Genomic DNA, 8,233 nt, shown 5'->3' on the forward strand with positions numbered 1-8,233 from the left:
CACTATCAAGCCACTAATTAATACAAATAACATTGACATCATGCAGTGTGACAGGAGTGTTGTTTATTTGTTGCTGTTGGCTTTTTTTGTTTGTTTTGTGCACTTGTTTTTTGTTTTGTTTTTAGAATGCGAAGTTGTAAAGGAATAGTTCCACATTTCAGGAAATTCCCGTATTTGCTTTCTTGCCAAGAATGAGATGAGAAGATCAATGATCCTCTCCTGTCTGTACGGTAAATATGAAGCTACAGCCAGCAGCTGGTTAGATTCACAGTAGAACAGAAATGGGGAAACTGGCTGTGGCCTGGCTCTGTCCAAAGGTAACAAAATCCTTAAAGCTTACTAATGAACATGTTGTATTTTCTTTGTTTAATTCATACAAATACCAAAGTGTAAAAACGACAAGTTATAGGCTTTCAGAGGGGTACGTGCTGGACTGATTTTACACTGGGTGCAGTGGCTGTCTGACTTCTCTTTCGTTGCTGCCATGAGACTGCCAGGCAGGAGGCTCAGGGTTATCACTGCTCCAAGCCAAGAAATAGTCAAACTGCTACTCCTACCTATAGTACCATACCATTTATGGTTACTGTTTTAGTGTATGAGATATTAAACTTGATTTCATCTTTTTGTACAATATAGGGTCAGTCCATAGTACTGACTGAAATCCTAATTTTTTTTTATTTTTTTCTGTAAAACCCCTTCAATAACTTCCTTTCCATGTTGCCTTAAAAGTGCTCATAAAAAATGTATTTTTTTAACAGCTACAATTTCATGATAAAGAGGAAGCTCCATTTGCTGATAAAGATCAAGTGATATGGTGGACAGCTACAGAAACAGCTAGGAAATTAAACCATGTCTGAGATAAACTGCTGTTTCCGAGCTAAACAATGAACTTTGAGTCTCAGTTAGTGAACAAGGTCAAATAATGTTCCGTCAGGTTCAGATGTCATTATATAAGGTTAAATAGGTGCATGAGTATATGGTAATTTAGTACAAGATAAGGTTAATTAATAGGTAAGAAAATACAAACAGTATCCACATGTTAGATCAGGTTGTGAGTCCACATCATCTAAGCTGTTGTTCACACTTTCAGCCCACTTTAAGCAGCCATCAGCCTGGCTGATCAATATGAATCAGTGAATTGCTCACCTTGTATCTACTATTACCTTCACTGCTGTTCGGTACACTCATGTTTAATTAGCACATTTAATTATTAGAGCAAAGACTTTATGCACTTTCATTTCTCATCATTCAATAAAAGCTGGTTAAATCGAGTCTTCTAGTATGTTTGTGTTTTTAAGTTATTTGTAATAGATGTAATTAATCTATTTGTAAGTGGGGTTTTTTCATGAAATAAAGTAAATGCTTTATAAATTTGAAACAAAACAATTTAAATTCATTCATTAACAATAATGTGCAAATCTAATATTGTCTCATTCCTGACTGCCTCAGCACTGAGCTTTGAAATCCCTCTCTACATTTCATTATGTTTGCTTTGGGGATATCCGTCTTATTAACTCTGTCCCCCTTTTTTTTTTTTACTTCTAAACTTTTTTGTCTTCCTTTTTCTCTTCACCGTTCCCCCCAGCAACTGCCTGCAGTGTCAGTGTTCAAAATATATTAGTAGGTCTATATTGTCTCCTGTAGTTCCTGTCATTGAACTGGATTGGAAATTACTCCTAGAGAGAGGATGACAAACTGTGCTACAGTGCAGATTGTTTTATCCGTGTTGTGAAGAAATCAAAAATTGATGAGTTGAGCTACACAGAAGATTGCTGCTGGTACACAAAGTTAGACCTGCTGCAAAGAACTGGTGATTTGAACCGTGGTGAGACTAATATGAAATGGTAAACTGTTGAAAAAGTCACCACATACAAAACACATCCTGCCTTGTACTGTGTAACTTGGTGGGATAACGATGTGCGATTTCCTGCCTAGTTCTCTAACAGCATACCATTGAAAGTGCCTGGGTGAGGGCATCCATTTTGTGTGTAGCACGGTGGGTATGATAATACACTAGCATCATCAGAATAAGTGGTTTGATCCTTCTTCATAGTCACTTTGGTCAATCACAAAGTAGCACAGCAAAGCTAATTTGTGCATACTCCCAAAACAAGTGGCGCTGTAAGCCTATTAATGTAGCAGCTTCTTACACTCTCAGTCACTAACTGTACAATTATAAGGCAGTTAAAAGGGTACTGCAGCAATTAAGTATTGTTTCCATACCGTTGGGAGGAATTAAGAAATTAAGCAACAGAGGCCGAAATATCCTGACTCTTAGCCCCTAGAATGGGTCAGGCCCCAAAAACACTGGATCCTACATTTTCCATCATGCAACTAATAGCTCTTTTCCCTAGCAGGAAGGTTTCTGGGCGGCCTAGGAACCACTGTAGGCATTCACGATCTTTACCTTCATTACCTGCAGAGAAACAAGGTTATAAATTTTGTTTAGAGGCTTACCCAGACAAATGGGCTGATAGGTCCAGTGTGGTTCTGCATGGCTGTCATCTCCTTCACATCTGTCTCCCTGTCTCCCTCCACGAGCCGGTCACATTAGTTTACTTAGCTGGGTCCTGCAACTGAAAAGCTCAGGAGTTAAAATCCTGAAAAATAGAAGCATTCAAATACTTCAAATAGTTCAAATAGTTCTATACTGATCATCTCTAGCCCTGAAGACAACAGCCAGAGGACCAAAGCAGCAAAGTGGATTCAGGACCAAGGCTCCCAATGCCACCTGTGAGAACACCAGGCAAAATCTGATATAGTAGGCAGAAGACAACACAGATAATATGATCAAAGTCGGTTTAATAGGATAACATTATCTAATGGTTTCATCAGAAGTTCTAAATGAACTAGACTTAAAAGGTAAGTATAGTGCAGTGCATTCGGACCCAGATCCTCACAAAGCCACGGAAATCGAAGTTCCTCCTAAATATTTCCTGGTTTTCAGGCTGCGTGAGCCTTGTATGTAATTGGTTGCTTCCCGTGATTGCCTGCCTGTTACCTGAGTCATGCTTTTGAGTCCACACAACTTGACACAGAGGAGACAGTCTGCTCAGTCTAAAGCACGTTGTTGTTAGGACATTGAGCACCAACACTGTTTACCCTACATTTCAGCTTGTGAACGAACCGTCATGGTGTTATGACCCTGTCAAAATAATAAAGTGGTGAGGGGATTAAGCTCCTAGTCGTCAAATTTGTCTTAAACTATTACAATATTTTGTGCTCTATGAAGAAATAAATTTGTGCTAGGGTTTTATTACAATATGTGCTGTACAAATTATCAGCCCTCCAAACCCAGTCAGGAATAAAGAATTAGCTCTTTTTAAGCATATACATTAAACTCCTAAAACAGTCTTTATGGCCCCTTGTCACCCCTTGTAGAACCTCTTAAGCATCACTCTTGTAATGTGTCCTATGGAAATCTGACCTGCCTATAGCCTTGAGCGGGAGTAATTACACAGTGTCAGTCCCCCTCTATGTAACTCTAATATATGTGGATTATATGTAGGATAAAAAAGATTTTTTAATTAACAATTCTGAGGTGAAGTCTGCAACTATGAAATAAGGTAGTCAACTTGTTTCTCCTTATATTTCTTTTTTAAACAGAGAATAAATTGGAAACCAGAGATACAACAAAACAGGGAACAGGACCCTCTTGAACCTCAGAGGGACACCGTGGTGGCTGGAGAACAGCGAAGTAAGAAATCCCGATTGTTTGTGTGTCTGAATTTTTGTCTGAGACAACTCTGACCAAAAAAATGGCCAGCCAGGATTCCAGAGGAGATCCCAGAGGAGATCCCTGAGGAGATCCCAGAGGAGCGCGAGTGACATCCAGCCTAGTTTGACATCATAATTGCAATGGTGGCCGCCTTGCTTCTGGAACGGATGAGCTTATGAGATCTCACCAAACGTACATGCTACTTGACACATCACACATTCACACTGCAAATAGGAACATAACTTACCGCAAATCCAGCAGGTCAGCAAATCACCAAATCAGTTATCGCTCAAATCAGGAACATTGCAACGATTACATCATTTCTTTCATTCGGCGATATACAAATGCTTATTCATGCTTTTGTCTCTAGCCATCTAAATAACTGTAGCTCATTATTTGTCAGACTGCCACAGAAATCTATCAACTGCCTCCAACTTGTACAAAATACCACAGCTAGGGTTCTTAAGAACCAGAAAATAGTATAGTAGTAATATAATATATAATAATATAGTATAATATATATATAATATATTGAGTTCCACTTTAAGGGCAGGCAATACTGTACTTTGTTTCATTTCTTTTCAAACTCAACTAGATGTTATCATTATTTTTGTTGACGGTAAAAAATGTGGCGTATGAATGGTATGTTGATAGCTGCAGAAAGAAAATGAAATTTCTGCTCAGAACAAGGTCTGGGATTATCATAAACTATGTGTACTAGTAAACAATATATACTTTCTGTGCCTCAAATACTGGACATTGGACTATTCTTTTAAAATAGAGAGAAAAATTGTCTTAGCAACGTGATGCAGTTCTTGAAATTTGAGGAAATCAGGTATGATACACAGGGGTTTAGATTTGATGCTGCCATAGGAGTTCTCCAATGTGTTAAATGACATACAAAAAAAGTCAACACAATTTTTTCATGCAATCCTTGTTGTGCTTTTGTAGTATTTTGTTGGTTTGGTTGTGTGTCTGTCTCAGTTTGTGAGAAAAACTGCGTAAAAGAAGATGACATTTGTGATTAGCTGATGTAACACCGTCTGCGGTCATTATTAGCCTCACATTATGCAGCCACGTAACTGAGGTGCTGACCCAGCTGACAAAGAGAGGTCAGGGAAAATAAACATAAAAAAATCATTTATTTTTAAGTCCTTTCCACACATGCAAGAATCTTTTATTCAATGTAATATTAAGAGCTACAGTACTTCTCTGTACTCAAAGCACTATTTATACCCACATATTAAGCCTGACATGGGTGGAAAAGCCACTTGACAACATGCACTGCTTCCATCTGCCCCACTACATGGAGTATCCATTTTGTTGGAGGTCAGAACACTTCAACCCACCATGATAAAAAAGTGTTAGAGTAAAAGCCACCTTTTTTCCTGTGTTCAACCAGAACAAGATGTTCTATAAATAATGAACTGCATAACAGCTGGTGATTATGCCTGGGCAGGGGATGAAGCACTCGTGTCTCTACAGCAGATAGGAAGGTAATTATCTACATCTACAGAGGGAAGCATTGGATAGGAGAAGGCTAGTCAGGCTGTTGGGGCAGGAGGGAGGTGTGGTCAGAGACTATTACAGCCTATCTAATGAAATAATATTCTCGATAACAGAGCATGTGATTGGGCCAAAGACTGCAGGCACACATGTATTATCACAATAAAACAGCGGGATAATCTGAAAAAACAGTTCACATAAAATGAAATCAATAAGAGCACAGAGTGTCATTAAAGCTCCACCATTCAATATTTTTTATATTACAGTTATCTCCTCAGCTCTATAGCACCTTTAGATACCAAAGGTTGACCCCTAATGATTATTTCATTGCTTTACAATAATTCCAGAGTCAAGTGGCTACAATTGATATTTTTCTTAACAGTGTATCAAATGACAATGTTAAAACTTTATGACAATGTAAAAGAGATTGATGTAGTGATAGAGAGAATCATCACCTGAATCTGCAGCTCCCCTTAGCTTTACGGATCTTTGTAACAAGTTGCAGCTCACTGTTTAGCTGTCCAGCCGGCAACTTTACTGTTTTGGTTCACCCTCAATATTTCCGTCGAGTCGTTTTCAGCCACAGCAAAAGAGTGTTTTCACTGAAAAAGATCAGAGACCCACTGTACATTAACTGCTCAACACCAAACAGCACTCTAGCTTCTAGGTTCTGGTCTGGTGGACATAGTGGAGCATTTAGCAGCTCAATAGCCAGATTCCTCAGGAGTTGGAAGAGACCCAAAACAGAGCTCAAGGAGGGTGAATGTTGGACTAAGATTCATCAGGTGGACACAAACACAACTCCAAATGATTGATAACGTTGCTTCTTCAGTGCTAGATAAGTAGATAAGCAACTGTTAGCTAGCAAGTTTGCAATATAACCTTTTTTTGGCCAAGTGGCCAAAAAAGTCAGTTGTTGCAGGTTTAAGCATATTTAACTTGGTGACTTCAGCACAGTTCCAACATAGTTCTTTTACTTTATTTGAATCCAGAGTTTAATCAGCCAGATTAACTGAAAAACACCTGTGTGGGTTTTCATGGCCTTTAAAATATTTCTCAATAGGCTTTTACTATTCGCACAGCATGGTCTCATGTTTAAATAATGTCATTAGTACAGGTTTATTAATTTAAATTAATGCACATTAAGTTCATTTAAGTCTTTCTTAAAAATAATTCCCAGGTTTTACTGACACATGGCCAGTAATCCACATTAACCCCAGTTTTTAGGATCCATTTTCCCACAAATTGTATTCATAAAAATCAAAATGATCATCATTATAAAGTCCTGTCATGTCATACATGTAAGAATTATGCAATAATGTTTTGCTTTTAAGCTGTATTAACTTATGCCTTTCTCCTAGAAGGAAAAGGCAGAGCTGCCATTCCACCAAAACAACCACAGCACAGTTGTTATTTCACATGCAAATTACCTTTATTGCTGGAGGAATATCTAGGCCTAGAATGTGAATACTTTTCTGTTGGGGTTGTGACAGCCAGGGTGTAGACATCACTGACATTCACCCCAGAGCTGGAGCCACTTCTGGGATAATTAAAAACACCTCCCTTCTGGTGCATGTTTTTTTTCAAATCTTTGATACTACTTCCTATCCAAACATATACTATTTTTTTCCAGTTTTTACAACTTTCACCCCTTAAACCTCCCTTCCAGCTTTTTTTTTTTGGGGGGGGGGGCATTATGTCTTTTGGTTATAATATTAATGTTCGTACCAAGTTAATTGCTGAAATCTGGGAACACAGTAATGTCATTAATGACTCCAACAGAGCAAGAAACAGAAGCAGTCAGATGATCTAACAGGCTGTAAACAAAGCCCCACATTAAACAAACATATTTGAAATTGAAAACAAAGGAAAAACAGTAAAACTGCATGTTATAAACATCCATCACAGATAACAGAACTGCTTCCTGCTTCGGCTTTGAATTTCTGTACAGCTGTTCTGTGGAATGAGAGAATATTAGCAACAGTTCAAGTGTGCTCACTTTCAGCTCTACTTTCACATAAAGGGGTTTAGATAATTTGGATAAATATTTGGCTTGTTTACAGCCTGTCTGATATTGTGACTGCTTGTGTTTCTTGCTCCATTGCAAGGCCTTTATTTCCAGTGAAGATTGAGAGATATGTTCACCTCACTTTTGAGAATCCTATTTTTTTCTTTCTCACTTATACAATTTCAGTTTGATTTACCACTAAAATCTCTCTAAACTGTGTTCTCTTGCTTTCCAGCTGCCAAGATCCAGGACGGAAGCTAGAGATCTAAGAGATGCTATGAAGCTTGATAATAATGTTAATACACTCATCTGGGATGCCTCTAGTTATTACGATGCACCCATAATAATTAGTTTTATGAGCAGTATCAAGAGATGAATGGACTTTCTGGCTGTGAATTATGCCTCTCAGGCTACATGCAAACTGCCCTACCTGCTGATTGGTATAGGTTGTTGGGGCAGTTCTTGTCACGCACGTATAAAAATTGGTCACATTTTTGTATGTTTAATTTATTTCTACATAAAAAGAAACAACAAACCTATGGTCCATTAAGTATTTGGATAGTATCAAATTTTTTTTTATCCTCTGGCTCTGTGCTTCAGCGCTTTATTGGATACTACATTAAAGTGCCAACCCTAAGCTTTAATTTGAGTAGGTTTACATCAACATTGAAAGAACTGTGTGTGAGATATAGCCCTCTTAATACATAGTGCCCAAATTGTAGGGGTTCAAAAGTAATTGGACACTTGTATACTAAATGTTTCTTGGGCAGCTGTGTTGTCATTTTTAATGTTAGTTCATGCATAAAAAAAAGCTCACAAGTGGCACAGAGTTGATTGAGAGTTGAGAGTTGCCATTTAGATTGCAGAGGAGTAAACTGTCAATATGAGGAGTGAAGAAGTGAACATGCAAGTGAAGATGATAATGAGGCTCAAAAAACCAAACATCTATCGGAGAAATGTTAAGATAGTCTGTTTGCCAAACTCAGCAGTATGCAGGTGTG

The 8,233-nt window shown here is 38.1% G+C and overlaps 1 long non-coding RNA gene across 1 annotated transcript; it reads left to right on the forward strand.

Annotated features, from left to right (window-relative positions):
* Nucleotides 1-204: 204 nt before the first annotated feature.
* Nucleotides 205-7,745, forward strand: LOC120799317. Its single transcript, XR_005708806.1, has 3 exons — nt 205-317; nt 3,607-3,697; nt 7,468-7,745. It is a non-coding gene; the product is annotated as an uncharacterized LOC120799317 (long non-coding RNA).
* Nucleotides 7,746-8,233: the final 488 nt, after the last annotated feature.

This window comes from Xiphias gladius, chromosome 14 (genome assembly GCF_016859285.1).
Source record: "Xiphias gladius isolate SHS-SW01 ecotype Sanya breed wild chromosome 14, ASM1685928v1, whole genome shotgun sequence".
In the NCBI taxonomy this organism is placed as follows: Eukaryota; Metazoa; Chordata; class Actinopteri; order Istiophoriformes; family Xiphiidae; genus Xiphias; species Xiphias gladius.